Raw genomic sequence first — 18,684 nt, 5'->3', positions numbered from 1 at the left:
TTCTAGTCTTAAGAATGCAATGCCCTCACCACTTACTTCCTCTTTAAAATGATAGATTTGGGCTGTCTTGTCTCTAAATAGCTACTCATTGTAGCTTGTGTTTTGAGAGCAGCATGTCTAAGATCAAATGACAGAATGAAGGGAAACATCTTGTGACCTTTTTGGTTTTAGTCATTGGGGATGTATTTCTTGCCAGGACAGACAGTTCAGTGTTTTTAAATATTCTGGTGTTTATTTGTTCAAGACCAAGACAGAACCGTCATGAATAATGAATATGTGAAAAAAGAGCCGAACAATAAGATATACACTTTTGAAATCCACTTGAGTCTATTGAACTAACACAGTTCCAATTAAAAACTGTAATGTTTTTCCTTGGAGGCAGAATTTTTGCTAATTTTCAGGGCTAAAATCCTTAAACTCTACTAATAACAGCTAAACACTGATTACTAAAATATCTAATTTGAGTAGCAGATTCTACTGTAATTATAGTCATCAGGTTATTGCAACTCAGAGCTTTAAAAATATTTCTTTTTACAGTTATAATAAAATACTCTCAGAGAAACTTTATAAAACGAGGGAAGATCCCTTTATACATTCACTGTGACAGATACTTAATATTTTGATGGATTTCTGTTTATGAAATGGAAAAAAATAACAGCCAATGTTAATTAAATACATACTCTATGCCAATAATTTTAGGTGTATTATGTAACTTATTCCTCTTAAAAACTCTAGGAGCTAGGTACAGTTTCATCCCCATGTTTACAGTCACATGGTTAGTAAGTAGCACAGCTGGAATGTGAACTCCAGAAGTCTTCAAAACTTCAAAATTATCAGGATCTAAACAGGCAGCGCCAGGTATCTAGGAGGTGGGCTTGCCAATGCTTTTCTGTCTTTGTATCATGTGATTCAAGATTGTGACTTCCAGGAAAGACTGATTGATGGCTCAGCTGTCCATCAGTAGCCTAGATCCGAGAGCCATTGTGGTTCTTGTTCTTCTCAGGAGCTGATATTTCATGTCTCCTTGCATTCTGTCACTCCTTTTTGCTTAATTTCCAGAGTATTTCTAATGCTTCCTATCAAAGAACACTGACTAATAAAACAGATTTTTGACATAACTAGAAAATTTCAACATTTTTTTCCATGGGAAAACGCACGGAGTTTCCAACAAAAAACCTATAGATGAGCTTCTTAAAAACAATCCAGTAGAAAATCAGACATTGTATTCATAAATATAAAAAAAGTATGTTCCTTCTATCCTAATCAACCTTTTGAAAAAGGTCTACCTCTTAGTACTACTTGGTCATTTTATTATTGTAAGTTATATGCATAGGCCCCTAATATATTGACCCTAAAATTGGGTACAGTTATCCATTTCCATTTGGTGGGGACCTTACTTATTTTATTACATAATAGCTTAGTAAAAATTCTTCCCACTCTTTCATTTGTTCTAGTTAAAGTTCTAGTGAGTTTATTTATGTGTAAAAACCAAGCAAAACAGGCAAACTGGAAGGCTCTTTTTACCTCCCCCCCAATTCCCATCCCGTCTCTGGAAGTGAACTCAATTACCGGTTGGTAGTGGAAATTTCCAGTTCTTTTCTATACTTTTACTTACCTGCATGCCCAAATATAGAAATATAGAGGTTTGTGTTGTGTTTTATTTTTAAAAACTTAAATGTGCTAATGAATGAAAGCGACTTGCTCATTTTATGTAACAACATGTCTTAAGCTGTCTTCTGTGTTGATACAAATGCCTCCATCCTATTTGTTTAGACTGCTGCCAGGCATTCCATGATGTCAATCTACAACGGCTTATCTCTTGATGGACATTTCAGTTGTTTGTAATTGTTTATTAATAAAACGAAGCTGCACTGCATATTACACATTTTTCCTTGTGCATATGTGCCAGTATTTCTCTGTGATAGATATCTAGCAGTTGATTTCTTGAGTTGAAATATGTGTGCTTTACAATTTTAATAGATTGTAAAAAATGAACTTAGAGCCAACTACATGATCAAATACCCCTAGTTCCTTGTGATCACACCAAATATTTTGTTTCTCAACAGTTACTCTTACAGAAAATCATTTTACGTTTCCTCTTTTGGTTCCTCCTTCTGATACTTCCATTCCTCTAAATGACTCATATTAAAGACATATTTGTGGTTGCAAGTAATAGAAAACTTAATCGAATAAGCTTACACAGAAAAGCTCACTTATAGGCTCGTGGAAGCAAACTGTGGGGAAAACCCCAGAACACTGCCAGGACTCGCTCATTTTGCTTCTCAATTTCACTCATTTACTGCAGGGCAACTCTATTTGAGAGGTCTTTGTATTTGGACACAAATCTTTTATTAGATATATGCCTTGCAATTCCCCCCCCCCCCCGCAACCAATGGCTTGTATTTTTAGTTCTCTTAAAAATATCCTCCAAAGAGCAGAAGTTTTAAATTTTGATTAAGTGCAATTTTTTTTTGTTTTTTTTTTAGGATTTACCTTTTATATTTTTTCTAATTTTTTTTTAATTTTATTTTTTGGTTTTTCAATTACAGTTGTCCCATTTTTTCCCCCATTGCTCCCCCCCACCCAGCCTACCCTTTCTCCCACAATCATATCCCTCGCCATTGTCCATGTCCATGCGTCATTTTTACACGTTCCTTGACTAGACCCTTCCCTTACTTATCCCCCTTCTCTCCCTCCCCCCTCCCCCCATTAACTGTTATTCTGCTCCTTGTCCTATTTAGTTCATTTGTTTATGTTGTTCTTTAGTTTCCTGTATTAGGTGAATTTATTAATATTTTTCTTCTATGAATGATGTTATAGCTAAGAAATCTTTGCCTAACTGAAGGTCACAAACATTTTATCTTATGTTATCTTCTAGAAGTTTTGTGGTTTTAGTTTTTACATTTAGGTCAATAATCAATTTTGAGTTAATTTTTGTACATGGTACAAGGTATGTATGGAAGTTTACTTTCATTATTTTTGTATATACTCATAGATACTTGATTATTCCAGCACCATTTTTAAAAATAATTTACTTATTTGTTTGTTTATTTATTTTATTTTTTAGAGAGAGAGGAAAGGGAAAGAGAGGGAGAGAAACATCACTGTGTGGTTGCCTCTCACTGGTGCCCGCAACTGGGGACCTGATGTGCAACCTGGTAATGTGCCCTGACTGGGAATCGAACCAGCGACACTTGATTCGCAGGCCAATGCTCAATCCACTGAGCCACAGCAGCCAGGGCCAATGTCTTACTTTTTTAATTGGAAATATTTTTTTGTTTTAGTGCCTACAATGGGTCAGGCCCTATTTCTGGGTAAAAGGCCTGTCGCAGAACACAGTGAACACCAGTTCCTGGCCCTCATGGGGTCTCAGGTTCAATGCATCCAGCTCCCAATCACCATTTCTTAATAATTATAGCTAGATGGCTTCAAGATAACATTTTCCTTTTAAATCCTGGGAACCTTTCTGAAAGTGTTCTCAACTTTTCTCCATTCCCTTCTTGAAATTTGGAATTATTGAATTGCTATTTCAGTATTTATTCAAACTTTTTTTGCAGTTCCTCAGGTCAAATGTTCTTGTACAAAGAACATCAGAAAAACAGAGGAACATAACTAGTTTTCACAACTCTCTGATATGTGGTAGTAATTACATAGTCCAGCTTGTTCTCATCTGAGCCATCAGCTGACACCTCCTAAGTGTCCGTGGAACTTTGTTTAGCAGGGCAGCTGATGTTTGTTAGCCTGACTTTGTGTCAGAAATTCAATCTGAAGAGTTTATATAGCTTGCTTTTAGGGAAAATGATTATTTTGCCAGTTAGATTACCCAGCACTAACTTAATGAATGAAAGTTATTTGAAATATATACTGAATAACATTTTTATCCAGTTTGCCCATATTACCTAACAGAAGTAAATATATCACTTTGTTTTACATTTGCTCAGCTAGCAAATATAATTTTATAAAAATGTAAAAGTATTTAAACTAAGCATAGTATAAAACTTTAAAAAAGATGTTCCATTAAAAATGGCAATTTTATTTTAAAAGTTCATTTTGTTGCTGGTATATGAGTGCCAATAGGTCAGGGGACAGGGTAAGTGAGAGGGAAGGCAGACTGGAAATGCGGGAGGGGTTGCAATTGTGGGATGGGTTGGAATTGTTGTGAACAACAGTGCTGTGGAGTTACAGGACACAGAACTTTGCAATGGAACAGTCGAAATGGAACAATGGAATGGGCTGTTCCCGTGAAGCAGTGAGTTTCAGTAGATGTGTTCAGCAGAAGCTGGGCCATATGGAATGTCATAGGGTATACCTGTATTAAGGAAATGTGACCTCTAAGATCCCTCCCCATTTTAAGATTCTTTTATCTTAGTGGTACTACATATTATAGCAAAAGTTTAGAAATAACACAAATGCTCAACATTAGGGAAAAGATTACACAAACAAATGAGTTATGTGCATTTTAGAGTGTATAAATTTACATTATCTATAGGCTAAATTGTTAAGTTTTGCATAAGTAGTTTTTAAAAGCATCCAAAATCACAAATTTATATTTGTTATAGTAGCATAAAATATGTTTGTTAAATATTGTATAAAGAGAATATGAAGTAATAAAAGTTAATGAGTGTGTGGGTTCTTTGATTTTAAGGAACATCTTTTAGAGTCTTAGAAATTTCATTTTAAAGGCCAGTCTATGTATTTTCTTCAACAAACTCATTTAGTGCTCAGGGATGAACTAAGGATTAACTCATTAATCCTTACAACAACCCTAAGAAGTATTATTATTATTATTATTATATGTCTTAACTTAAAACAACAACAACAGGTAGCAAGAGTACAATACAGGTACAGCCTTGTATACAATCTAAAATTCTCTCTCTAACTTTCTCTCTCCCTTTCTCTTTCACACACACACACACACACACACACACACACACACACACACACACACACACACACACCTGCCTCTGGAGAAGGGATCCAGAGTTCGCGGTGAGTTCAGTATTTTCTATACTATATAATTAAAATTTTTTTGCATGCATTACTTTAAAAACTATATGAAAAAATCTTAAATTCTGAATTTCAAGTCCAGAAAAAGGGTCTAGTAGCTTGACTGGAAGCGGATACCTGAGATGGGTTAAACTACATATGTGAGCAATGTCAAGGTTCAAATAATGATTGAAGATGCAGACAAGAATGAAACCAGCAACTAAATAATAAAACAGAGATTATGACCAAAAAAAAAAAAAAAAGAAGTTTTAAATGAGAATTCATAAATCAAGAATGAGAACAACTTCCGGGCAAATGTTATACAACTTCATGGGGGCGGGGGTGGGGGGCGAGTGTCTAGAACATAATACCCATGATAAGTGAGGGAATACTGTATTAAAGGGTAATAGCCACCAGATGGCTGGACCTAAAGATGGTAAGAAATTCACCAACGCTGGAAGAGCAGAGTGTCAAAAAGGCTGGAAGTCGATATCTGCAGAGTGTTTCATTTAAAAGAAGCAAACCTTCAGCCTTAAGACTGCTTCCTAATGGTGACTCAGGCAACCTTTGCACTTTTCTTATTGAGGCAAATGCCCATCCTCACTAAGCGGACACAGGCCTTGCAGGGGAGAGCAAGTCCCAAAGCCTGTTCACAGGGAAACATTTCTCTTCCTCTCACTAGCTCACCCTTTGTCATCCATCCGCTCCCTGGATGGGCACTGAGTACCTACTCTGCACCATCAACATGTTAACAGGTATAAGCTAACCTATTTCAAACTGTAGGGGGAAGAGTGCTATTTTAACTTGTTTAACAAGCAGTCTGACCCTTGGGTTTCTAAGCAGGTATTGTAATTTAGGAGTATCTGGCTTACCCTGTCAGTTGTGGCCTACCAAACATCATAGATGAATGTTTTAGTTTCCTGTTGCTGCTATAACAAAGTGCTCCAAACTTAGTGACTTAAAACAACATCAATTTATTTTCATGGAGTTCTGGAGGCTGGAAGTCCAAAGTCAATTTTAAAGCCTAAAGTCAAGGTGTCCACAGGGCCTCATCTCTTTAGGAGGCTCTAGGAGTAAGTACATTTCCCTCCACCTTTTTCTCCTCTTAGAAGCTGCCCTCATTCCTTGGCTTGTGGCTACATCACTCTGGCTTCTGCTTCTGTCCTCACATCTCCTTGTCTGACTCTCTTGCCTCCCTTCTTCCCTTAATTCGGGATAATTTCCCTATTTTAAAATCAAGTAATTATGGACTTTAGTCACACCTACAAAATATCTTCACACAACTCCTAGAGTAGCATATAAGGAGGCACTATTGCCTAGCCATAAAGTAGCTCATCACATTTACTTAATAATTCTCTTTAAATATGCTCACTCTTAAGTATTTATACTGAAAAAATAAATTTTGTTTTACTACATAATGAAAAACCCATGTTATGTTCCATTAACATAAGTATGTCAAAATAAACACCATGAAATATGGTTAAATTCCAGATAGATCCCACTGCCTACAACAGGCTGAGTCTGAGTTTGGTCTTACTGTTTACACAAGGAGAGGAGTCAGGGTTAGAGAGGTGTTGACAATTCAGCACCAAACTGGGCCTTTCTCTTTGGTAGGAAAAGAGGGATTGAAAGACCTTTAAAAAAAATGACTTTCTCAATATTTAATGAAGCATCTGTGCACCAAATAAAATCTTATTTGCCAGAGGTTCTGTTTTAAAGTTTGGGAAACATTGGCATAATGTTTCCAAATCCAAGCTCTTGAGTCATATGCTGAATTTAAATCCAATCTCACCCTCATTTAATGGTCCTCCGCTGATACACCATCTCTCTGAATCTGCTTTCTTACCTGTCTCGCAGTAATACGAAAATCTCCTTCACAGGCCTGTTTGTAGATACTAAAATGAAATAATTCATGTATAGACCCTGGCATAATGCCCAGCATGTGGTAGGAACCTGGAAAATGTTAGTCACTTTTAAAGCAGGAAGTCACTATGGGACACAATGTGTGGTTTCCGCAGTCTCTTCTCCATCACTACCTTGAAGCTGGAACACTCAGCCTTGACCTAATCTCTTCAATCTCAAGCTGCAAAGACACACCACTGAACCTTTTATGTTGACCATGGGATCCGTACCACAATTCATGGATAAGTGATTTTGTGGAAGGGCCACAGAATTTGAGCTAGGTGGGGATTGTGGGCAAGGTCATCTGAGCAATAAATAGTCAATACTGGCTTGCCATAATCATCATGGAACATTACCAACAGCTATTTAGGGGTGAGCACCTACCATGACAGCTTCATGTGTATTATGCTAAGTGATCTTCGTGAGCTTTAGGCTGGTTGTCTGAACACTCTGAGGGGCCATCTGGAAGCTGCAGCTCATACAGTCCAGTCACTTGACAGCTGAGAGAATAAAATTATAACTTGTTCAGAATTGTACTCTCCATTTCCTTTTGGCAGACTCTTTGTTTCTCAGTATAATTTGAGGTATTGACTATGTACCACAAAAATCTAGGTGGTTTTGGGTACCAAGCTGTTTTATGAATTACCTTTCTCTCTAACTTCCTGGTAGCCAAGATTAGTAAGCATCATTTAGGATTATAATTGCTGGATTTAAACTACAAGAAGAGTGTTCTTTGATGAAAGGTACTTAGATTTTGTAAGTGTTCTGATTTGATAAAACTGTAGTCTCCTTAACAACAGGTCATAATGGATATGTAATTTTTTTTATGGTTGTAATAGATACTTTGTCTGAAAGGGAAAATGCTGTAGGAGGCATAGTATTTTGATTCTTTACGGGTACAGATTCTTTAAAAATCTGGTCATGTCTGTGAAATCTTAATTAAATGTTGACTTATTGCCAAGTTCTCCTAGTTTATTAGGAAATATAAGTTATGTTTATATCATGAATAGAAGTTAAAAGCTAATAGTTGAAATTACAGTTGGACTTATTTGAATATTAAAAATGCTGTTTTTTTTCCAAATTGTATTTCCACTTTAAAAATAGCCTAATATAATTGACCCACATAAGCACACTTTCTTCCTCAATCTTATGCAATTAAAACAATATCTTATAGAAGAATGCTAGTATGCTGTTGTTACAGTATTACTTTGGAGAAAAATAAACTACTAAGCTACCAAATTGCTTTTCATTGAGATGAGCCATAGATCCAGGTATTACGAAGCCTGAAGCCTATGCAATTTTGTAGTCCCTCTTTGAGAAGAAAAAAAAAAAAAAAAATCAAACAATTGACTTCTGCAAACTTTACAAAAATGTGTGACCCTATGAACCCATTGGTAAGGTCCCCGAGGCTTTAGTTTCATTATCTTCCCAGTGAATTCACCTCTGACTAAGATATATTACTGTGGAAATTTCTGAGGATGCCCCAGTTTCCCAAAGTAATGGAAAATCTCTTTGGTTTTGAATCTTGGAGTGGGCAGTATTGCAAATAATCAATTACCTGCACAAGATGATGAATTATTCTGTTATTGACAGTGTTTTCTTATCAAGTTTATTTGTTGAATCATGATACAACAATGAAAACTTGTAGCATGTTGCATTTTTCAAAAGAAATAGCCAGAATTACAAGTAGCCTTTTTAAGAGATGTGAGGAAAATGGAAACAAAGGATTATACATATCTGAAAGCATTTTTTTTCCCTTCAGTGTAGATGTTTCTCGTAGAGAGTTAATAAGTAAGGAAATTATACCTTGCTTTTATTTACATAATTAACTTTCTCAAAGAGTGTTATATACATGTATTAGGTTTAACTAGTGGTCCAAAATGAAGGGGAAAAAAAGAGGAAATCAAGGAGCCTAAACCTAAAGTAACTTCTCCATAAACAGGAAAGAAAAAATTTTCCTGACCATACCTTGCTTAGATCTCCAAGATCAAAAAGAACTGAACAATTTAGACATTTACTGTAGGAAATATAAGTAAGCTCTATAGATAATTCTAGAAGAGACTTTTTTTTCATAGCTTCCCGACTTAAGAAAAGAATGTCCTTAATTTTCCATTTGGACGGTAAAGAATTGTTCTTAGAATATTTCTTCTGTCAGGTACTTTAAACAGCCTAATATCTGGTCATGTTTTTCCCATTTCTTTTTGAAGATAAAGAATGAAATAATTAAATGGCCAGGAGAGGGAGGAAGGAAAGGAAAGAGGAACAGAATTAAGACCCTTAATTGGAATTAGGAGAAGGAAAATAATACGAGTTGACTGAATAATGAATTCAGGCTGACCCACCTCGTTGTCTCATGCAGCCACATTTAGACAGTGGATCAGAGAGCGGCCTGCTGTTTGATGAGATGACAGGCACACCCAGGTGGCCGGGGCTTGCTTGGTGTGCCCAGTCTGGGCAGGAGGGTGGTCACTGTGATTGTCAGGTGGGCTCACTCCCCTTGATAATGCATAAACTATGTGTGTGACCACAGGACATTAAAAACAATAAGAGGAATTAATCAGTAGTGATGGCACCCATATTAAGTAATTCATTTATTCATAATTTAAACTTAATGTATACCTCACCCTTTTCAACCAAGAATTTGAGGTAGCTCAGCAGATGTAAAAATTTTATATATATATATATATATACACACATTTTATAATATATAAATTTTAATATATACATTTTAATAAATGTATGGCCATGGAAAATAGAGTCGTCGGCAGCCGTCCGTCTCGAGAGACGATGGTGTAGCTTCTTAAGAGTCTATCTGCACCGCCGAGAATGGTTGTGCAGTCCGACTCGGGAGTGACACGGTATCTGTCTCCTCCCGTGTTGAATTGACATCTTGCGATGACGCTGGAGTGTCCTCTCCAGTGAAGCTGAAGCTACAGAGCCTGGGCAGGGTGATATGGAGGGTCTGCTGTTGCCCATGCAGCAGACCCCCCCTCTCTTCGCAGCTGAAGGATCCAAGGGAAAGACGGAGTCAATACAGCTTGGCTTCAGGTGCGCCGCAGGAGTTGCCGGTGTTGACTACAACGTCAAACCGCCTTAGGGACTCCGGCTCCGGATTTTCTGTCGGGGTTTACTCCCTTAGCCTTTCCCCAGAAGAGGTATGCCGCAAGGCAGCGGAGGTTTTTTGGAATCAGAGTTTTCCTTCTCTGATGTGCCCTGACTGGAAGATCGAACCAGCGACACTTAGCTCGCAGGCCGACGCTCAATCCACTGAGCCAAACCAGCCAGGGTAGGAAAATAGAGTACAAGGTTAATAATTGTGATGGCAGTATTGGGTGGAAATAGAACACATATATCCAGGAAGGCCAGCACAGATACTACAACAGGACAATGAATTTGTCTTTAAGCTTCATAGACACCAAAGTGAAAAGGGAACTATGATCAGGTAAAATTTTCTGATTAACCATGAGAGGAAAAATGCTCTCCTTTCTTCTGGGAAGCGGTGCTTTTCCTAACGTAAGTTTTAAAAGGAATTTTTCAAGTGAAGCTATAGTAAACAATATTCATACCAAACAGAATAGTGGGTTTCTAAGCTATTTCTTGTGTTGTCGGTTGATGCAGGCCTGCTGAGTTTCCAAAAACCTGCTGGGTAGAAACAGGTCTGCAGGGATTAGTCTGTACTTTAGGAAGAACCAGTTACAGTTTACTAATAAGTAAGTGAGCCAAAGTATAAATATGAAACCAAGCAAATAATAATACTAGGCAGTATAATACTAGTTTCCCCTGGCTGGTTTGGCTCAGTGGATTGAGCGTCGGCCTGCGAGCTAAGTGTCGCTGGTTCGATCTTCCAGTCAGGGCACATCAGAGAAGGAAAACTCTGACTCCAAAAAACCTCCGCTGCCTTGCGGCATACCTCTTCAGGGGAAAGGCTAAGGGAGTAAACCCCGACAGAAAATCCGGAGCCGGAGTCCCTAAGGCGGTTTGACGTTGTAGTCAACACCGGCAACTCCTGCGGCGCACCTGAAGCCAAGCTGTATCGACTCCGTCTTTCCCTTGGACCCTTCAGCTGCGAAGAGAGGGGGGGTCTGCTGCATGGGCAACAGCAGACCCTCCATATCACCCTGCCCAGGCTCTGTAGCTTCAGCTTCACTGGAGAGGACACTCCAGCGTCATCACAAGATGTCGATTCAACACGGGAGGAGACAGATACCGTGTCACTCCCGAGTCGGACTGCGCAGCCATTCTCGGCGGTGCAGATAGACTCTTAAGAAGCTACACCATCGTCTCGAGATGGACGGCTGCCGACGACGATAATACTAGTACTCCTAATTCCCTTCTCTATAAGATGGTGAAATTGGCTAAGAGAGATATTTCTGTCCTGGTTCTGATTCAGGTTTTCTTTTATCTTTGCCTTTGTTCTTCGTCAACTTGATATATTATAGCTGAATGATTATAAAGAATTCGTTTCTAACTGCCCTGGTTGAGATTTTAAAGGATATTTATTTTGGTACACATCATTTTCTATAGCTATTTTGTCTCTTTGGACCACAGGTCCTTTATTCCTTCTTGAAATGGTTGCTTGTCGAACAGAAGAATGGCAGCATGGTTTCAGTAAGGTGTCTTTTCTTTTTTTTATAGACAAAATGGAAGAATATAATTTGGGTGGCAGATTGGTAGGCAAGTGCATATATTCCAAGGTTGTTGACGATAGATGGCTGTTGTTCTTGGGGGAAGACTCTTAGCAGGCTGTAAGGATTAGTCTAGGTATAAGAAATGCTAAAAGAAGGCAAGGGGAGGGGAGGAGAGGGGAGGCAAGGGAGAAGATGGGGAGGGAAGAGGAGGGGAGGGAGGAAATGCAAATGAAGTGGAGGAAGAAAAGTCCAGACTAAGCCTCTGGGCTTTAAGGCTTCATTAGGGTTAATCCTAAAGGCAGTAGAAAAGCTTTAAGGTATTATTTTTTTTTAATTGTTTATGCTATTACAGTTGTTCCAATGTTCTCCCTTTGCCCCCATCCACCCAGCTTGCCCCCCACTTCCATAGTCAATCCCCTGAGGAGGGTTGCAATCAGATTTGCATTTGAAGATCTCTCTGACTAATCAAAGACTGGTGTCATTTTTAATTTGGGGAAAATTACCACTTGCCTGTCTGTGCCTGTTAGAAGTGGAAAGGACTCTTTATTGTATAGAAGTCGCCAGAGTGGTTAGACAGAAGTTTCTATCACTTGGCAAATCCTGCAGACAAGCAACAATAGTTCATGGACAAAGAGTATTACATGCTACACCTCATAGTACCCATCTTTTTCACGTCATGATAATATGTTACTTTTTTCCCCCTGCTGGGTAGGATAACCACCAGACAACAAGGCATCAACCACCAGACTTTCAATACAATAACAATTTGTACTATATATCAAAAGTTGGAAAATGCTATGTACTCTTTTAGGACTTCTTATTTTACTTTCCACTTGTTTTTGTAGTCCTTACAACATATATAAACTTCTACTACTTTGGTCTTGGGATTGATTTAATAGAATTTCTCTTTATTCTCTCTTCAGGTGTGTTAGTGAGCAAGTGGGACTAGGAGTGCTGGTTGTGATTCACACACAGATGTGGCCTAGGGCCTCAGGCCTCTGTTCCTGCTTTCTCAGTTCTTGCGGACTATTGAGCAGAGATTCACAGAGTTAGGGGACAGAACCCAACCCCTTCCTGACTTTATGAAATGTGGAAGAGGGGTGACACCGCCTTAGGAACAACCATCAGGAGTGCTGTGAGCAGAGCACAGAACACCAGCATGACCCAGTGTTCCTATCCCATCCCTCCTCCCTAGTTCCCCCTGCCTTACTCAGAAAGGTCCAAAGCCAGGAACAAAGAGTAATGTACCATTGGTTTTTGTTTGTTTGTTTGTTTGTTTTTTGCCCTTAGTAACTCAGGCATGTAGATTCTCTTGCTCTACATAATTAACCTAAAAACTGTGCATTTCTGTCATCTCATTGGGTGGGTGTTAGTGGCTGAATTGTGGTTCCCAAAAGATATGTTGAAGTCCTATCCCCCTATATCTCAGAAGATGACCTTAGTTGGAAATAGGATCTTAATGGATGTCATAAGTTAAAATGAAGTCTTGCTGGAGTAGGGAGGGCCCGTGATCCATTATGACTGGTGTTTTTATAAGTGGAGAGACACAGAGACAGAAACCCACAGGGTGGAGATGGCTGTGGGACAATGGAGACGGAGGTTGGAATGATGCTTCCATCTATAAGCCAAGGACCACCAAAGACTGTCAGCAAATACCAGGAGGCAGAGGAGGCAAGGACTGATTCTCCCCTACAGATTAGAGAGGGAGCAGTGCTCTGCTGATGCCTTGGTTTCAGACTCCTAGCCTCCAGGACAGTGACACGATACACTTCTATTGCGTTAAGCCACTCAGTTTGTGGTAATTTGTTATGACAGCCTGAGGAAACTAATATAGTTGGCTTCAATTTTTATCAGAAGCCCCGGAGGTGACAGTGCATCTCTATTATCATTTCAAGTTTGAGTCATTTTTTATGATTTACTGAGTACTATAGGGAAAAAAAGATTTTATTGAACACCGTAGGAAATATTTTTCAAATGGAATGAATTCTTTTATTTCTATTAAAGATAGATTTTAATTTTTACTTGTTGGATAATTGCCAAGAATAGATCAACTATACATCTCCTGGCCAGTTGATGTAGTTTGCTTTCCTTTCTTATTAAGAACAGTTTTTGTTTTCAGTTCACATAGCTGTAAGTCATTGTTCTATCTCTGATATTTCAAATTTGGTGCCCCCTTTTCTAATGCCCCCCATTCTTGCCTATTTTCTCTTCCAATCCTCTACAGCCACTAAATGTCCTCCTGGGCCTTCCCAGGACCGCAGAATTGCCATTCTCTCACTGTATCCAGGCCATTGACTCACATTTGTCCTCTACTTTCTTTCCGCCGCATACTTCATAGTGAGCCTTTAAATGATAATCTTAATCATGACCTTGATCCCCCCACTGACGTTTCATTTGCATTAATCTGCAACCATCTGCTGTGTTCTGGGGCTTTTGGAGTACAGGAAAAGTGAAACCCACGGACCTCTAGCCCCCTCCTTACTCAGGCTGTCCAGCTTACTTGAGTCCTCATTCAGTAACTCTTTTTATTCACCACTTGCTGAGTCATGAAGAAACTCCCCACCGTTTTCTCTTTCTCATCCACTCCAAATAGACAACTTTTCTGCTTTCTCTTTCCTGAGACTAGGCCACCCGATAACTTCATTTGTGTTCTTGGTCTCATCCTTCCAGTTTCATTTATTTCCCTCCAGAATCTTCAATCCCTTGATCGCCTATTACTTCTCCTTATAAATCCCTATATATTTAACTGTAAGCAATTGAAAAGCCCAACCAACAAGAACTTAAACTAGGGCTTCTCAAAGGAGAATACATGAGTCAGCTGGGGAAGGCAGACCCTCATTTAATCAGTGTGTGGGGAGGTACTGGGGGTTCAGATTCTGCATTTCTTATAAGCTCCTCAGTGATTCTCATATTCCCGGTCTCCAGACCTTAGGATTTACACCTCGAGCACGTGGAGTCATCCTTCTGGGGTGAGCTCATCATCTGTTTGGCGCTTTGATTCTCCCTGTGTGCCCTTCCCGGTCTCAAGATCCTGCCGCAGCCTCAGGCACCGTAGCCTCATCTGAGCACATCCACAGGCAGGCGGCAGGGGTCTGACCGGAGAGAGGAGGATGAGAGCCCCTCTACTCCTCTTCTCCTCTGATCAGGGAGGTGAACATTTCTCAGAAGCCTCCCGCTTCCCATTATAATTTCATGGCTTAGAACCGGGTCACACTCGACCAATCACTGCCATAACAGAATGGGACAGATGAATGATGACTTATCTCAAGAGGCTGGACACACGGGTACACAAGTTGAGTTCTGTCAGTAGAAAGAGGAAGGGGGGCAGATTCAGCCATACCTGGCTTTCAAGCACTGTCTTGAGGTAAAAAGTATTTTTTATAATATTGCTTCATCTAAGTAGTTTTTGAGCTTCTTTGCATGGCAGTTTTCTCTATGAATGTTCCAGTTCTATCATCTGTATATCTATTCATCACTGAAATCTGGTTTCTGCCCTCACTGTCATAGTACAATTGCTCCTTTGAAGGTTGCCAGTAACCCTTTCCCTGCTTACCTCTCTCTGCCTCTATTGACTTCTTTCTCTATCTTAAACCTCTCTACTTTGGGATTGATGAAAGTCACCACTCAGATTTCCTCCTCCTCTGCTTCCTTCAACGCTCCTTTCTCTTCCTCTTGCCCCCTGGCTGGGGGCTTTCCCTCCCTAGGGCCTTAGTTCTCTGCTTATCCATCCTTCTGCTCACCTATTAGCTCATAAGACAGCTGTTCTTGTGGCTTTAAGTTTCACATCCGTGCTTCCAATCCTTACCTGAATTCCACCGCAGATCTTCACCCGCCCCAAAGATGCTTCTGATGACATGTCACACCAAACTGTTCTCTCCCAAATTAGTTTCTCTTCCCACTTCCCTTAACTTTGTAGGTGGCATTAAATTCTTCTTGGAATACGTTAGTTAGTATACTGTTTGGTCCTGTTTTTTATATTACTTTGCAGGATGTTAAATGGGAAGTTGTGACTGATACACCAAGAAATGACAGATATCAGGTACCAAAATGGGTTGTGATGAAGAGTAACTATGGTGTGGACATTTCAAATGGTTGAAGACTTATTAGATGCTCATTCATACAGAGGGTACAAAAGACTCAGGTGACCGTGAGGAAGGTTTTGGGAGGAGGCTTTTTAGATAGGAGTGGGAGTCCTGTCCTCACCTCCCCCGCCCCAAATGGTCTGGGGCACTGGCATCTAATGCCAAGCTAAGTGAGAAGGGCTTCCCTAGGACCACACAGATAGCTTGGTGTATGTGCTGGCTGACGGTGAAGGGATGGGGGCCAGACTCCCACATGAGGAAGGTGCTGCAACCTACAGAACCTATGTCAGCAGAGTAGAGGCCTATGACTGAGAGGAAGTTGTTCTGCCTTTCTTTTTTTTTTCCTTTTTTTAAATCCTTACCCAAAGACATTTTTTTCTTTTTTTTTCTTTTCTTTTTTTAGAGAGAGAGAGGAAAGGAAGAGAAAGAAACATCGATGCAGGAGAGATGCATTGATTGGTTGCCTCCCGTGCACGCCCACACCAGGGATTACATGAACCTGGACTGGGAACCTGCAACCTAGGTATGTGCCCTGACTGGGAATTGAACCCACAACCTTTTGGTTACAGGACAAAGTTCCAACTAACTGATCTGCACCAGCCAAGGCTGGTCCTCTTTCAATCATGAGCTTGTAAAAGGTATGTGGATCTCAGAGACCATATGTGAAGTCTCCAGTTGGATAGTCAGCCCTGGATCACTTTAAAAGGGACTCTGTAAAAGGTCTCACCTAGATTGTTGATAGGACCCCCAACAACGAGAGTCTGTATGGAGTGGGCAGAAGGAAAACCAAGACTGAGGTAGTATAAGCAGTTAGAGAGAATTCATTGCTTGAGTCTTAGGAGGTATGGTCAAACATTCCCTCCCAGTAAGGGATCACGAAGGTGTCTGTTTATGAGTCAGCTTCAAATATCCCCAGATCCAGGGAACGTGATGCCATTTTGTCAGAGTACCAGTCCTGTCCCCGCATTGCTGCCATCTTCACTCCTCCCTCCCCTCACCGCGCTAGCAACCGGTGGGGGAGGGTGAGATGGAGTAGGACCAGCCCTTTGCCCTGACTTCTCACCACAGAGATCCCCTGCTGGGGAGGCAGGCAAGGTCTTAATTACAGACAGTCCCCTACCTAACATTTTTCACTTTACAATGATTGAAAAGCGATACCTGTTCAGTAGAAACCAAACTTCGAATTTTGACCTTTTCCTCTGCTAGCAATATACTGTAGGACACTCTCTTATGATGCTGGGCAGCAACAGTAAGCCATAGATCCCAGTCATCTACGCGGTCAGGAGGGTAAGCAACGGATACCCTACAGTGTAGTATTAAATACATTTTTGACTTAACCATATTTTCACCTTAGGATGGGTTTATCAGGATGTAACCCTATTGTAAGGCAAGGAGCACCTGTACTGAATCGAGAGCACGTCTTATCTCTTAACGTTACAGTAGGGTTTTCTATTACCTGAGAGAGAGCAAAATAGTTATGGGAGTGTTTAAAGTGCCATTCAGTAAAAGAGGAAGAATGACCTCATTACACAGGTTCTTAAAGACAGAGTGGGCAACAAAAATTAAGTGGCTTTTTTATGGGTACACTCCATGAATCCCGTTTCTTCAATGTTCTGGTTATACATGGAGCTTAAGTTCAGCTTCTGGAGCAGTGAAATAATTTTTATCAACAAATTCTATTTAATGTACCCCAAAATTACAAATTTATAAAAAGTCCTTGCTTCCTTTATACTATATTAGTTTATGTGGTTAAACCATATTTCTTTTCAGATCAAGAAGACAGTCTCAAGGGAAGATAAGGGTGAATGAATGAACTAAAGAACAATGCTTAACCACAGCAAACTGTTGAAATGATCAGGAAGTAAATGTTATACATGATAAAGGATATATATGTACCTATTACAACTTAATAATAAAAAATAATTGAATTTTAAAAATGGGCAGAAGATATGAAGACATTCCTCCAAACGTATACGATCTTATTCCAAAGAAGATAAACAGACAGCCAATAAGCACATGAAAAGATGCTCAAAATTGTTGCTCTCAGGAAAAGGTAAATCAGAACCACAGTGAGATTCTTTTGTAGAACCATTAGGATAGTTATAGTCAAAAAGACAGATAACAAGTATTGGTGAGGATATGGAGAAATTGCAGCCCCTCATACACTGCTGGTAGGAATGTAAAATGGTGCAGCTGCTTTGGAACAGTCTGATAGTTCCCCAGAAAGTTACCCATAGTTACAATGCAGCATTTCTCCTTGGTGTATACTCAAGAAATGAAAACATGTCCACATAAAACTTAAACAAGAATGTTCACAGCAGCAGTATTCATAATACCAAAAAGTGGAAACTCAAATGTCCATCAATGGGCCTGATGGGTGGGCCTCAGTTGGTTGGGTGTCATCCCACAGGGCAAAAGGTTGCTGGTTTAATTCGGTCAGGGCACATGCCTGGGTTACAGGTTCAGTCCCCGGTCAGGGAGCGAATGAGAGGTGGCTAGCCAATTGATGTTTCTCTTTCTACCTCCCCTCCCTTCTCTCTAAAAATAAAATCTTCAAAATTGTCCATTAGTGAATAAATGGATAAACAAAATGTGGTATATCTGTACAATGGAATATTATTCAGCCATAAAAAGGGATTGAAGTGCTGGTATATGGTACAACACGGATGAAGCTTATTCGAAGTGAAAGAAGGCAGACCTAGAAGGGTACATATTGTATGATTTCCTTTATATGAAATGTCCAGAGGCAGACATTGAAACAAAAAAACAAGTGAGTACTAAAGAGAATTGATTGGGGGGGGGGGTATGTAGAAGGTATAATTAAAATGTTTTAAACTGATTATGGTGATGTTTACATAATACTGTGAATATACTAAAAAAAAAACAACAACACTTAAACGTACCCTTTAAGTAGGTGAATTGCATGGTATATGAATTAAAAAAGATTGTTTTATATTGTCCACCATGAGGGCCGGGATGGAGCTGGCCAGCTTTGCTCCAATTTCCAGCCAGCGCCGCACACACAGGCACTCAACAAGTATTTCTTGAGGGAACATCACACTTTTATACTGTACCTGATGTTTATA

The 18,684-nt window shown here is 39.6% G+C and overlaps 1 long non-coding RNA gene across 1 annotated transcript; it reads left to right on the top strand.

Annotated features, from left to right (window-relative positions):
• The first annotated feature begins 15,517 nt into the window (after window positions 1-15,517).
• LOC150007851 (uncharacterized) lies at window positions 15,518-17,466 on the top strand. The gene is made up of 3 exons (XR_016511854.1): window positions 15,518-15,555; window positions 16,002-16,121; window positions 17,369-17,466. It is a non-coding gene; the product is annotated as an uncharacterized LOC150007851 (long non-coding RNA).
• The last annotated feature ends 1,218 nt before the right edge of the window (window positions 17,467-18,684 follow it).

The sequence above is a fragment of the Furipterus horrens genome, unplaced genomic scaffold, assembly GCF_987537825.1.
Source record: "Furipterus horrens unplaced genomic scaffold, mFurHor1.1.pri manual_scaffold_6, whole genome shotgun sequence".
In the NCBI taxonomy this organism is placed as follows: Eukaryota; Metazoa; Chordata; class Mammalia; order Chiroptera; family Furipteridae; genus Furipterus; species Furipterus horrens.
The sequence above is the reverse complement of the archived record's forward strand: the minus strand, read 5'-3'. Positions and strand labels throughout refer to the sequence as shown.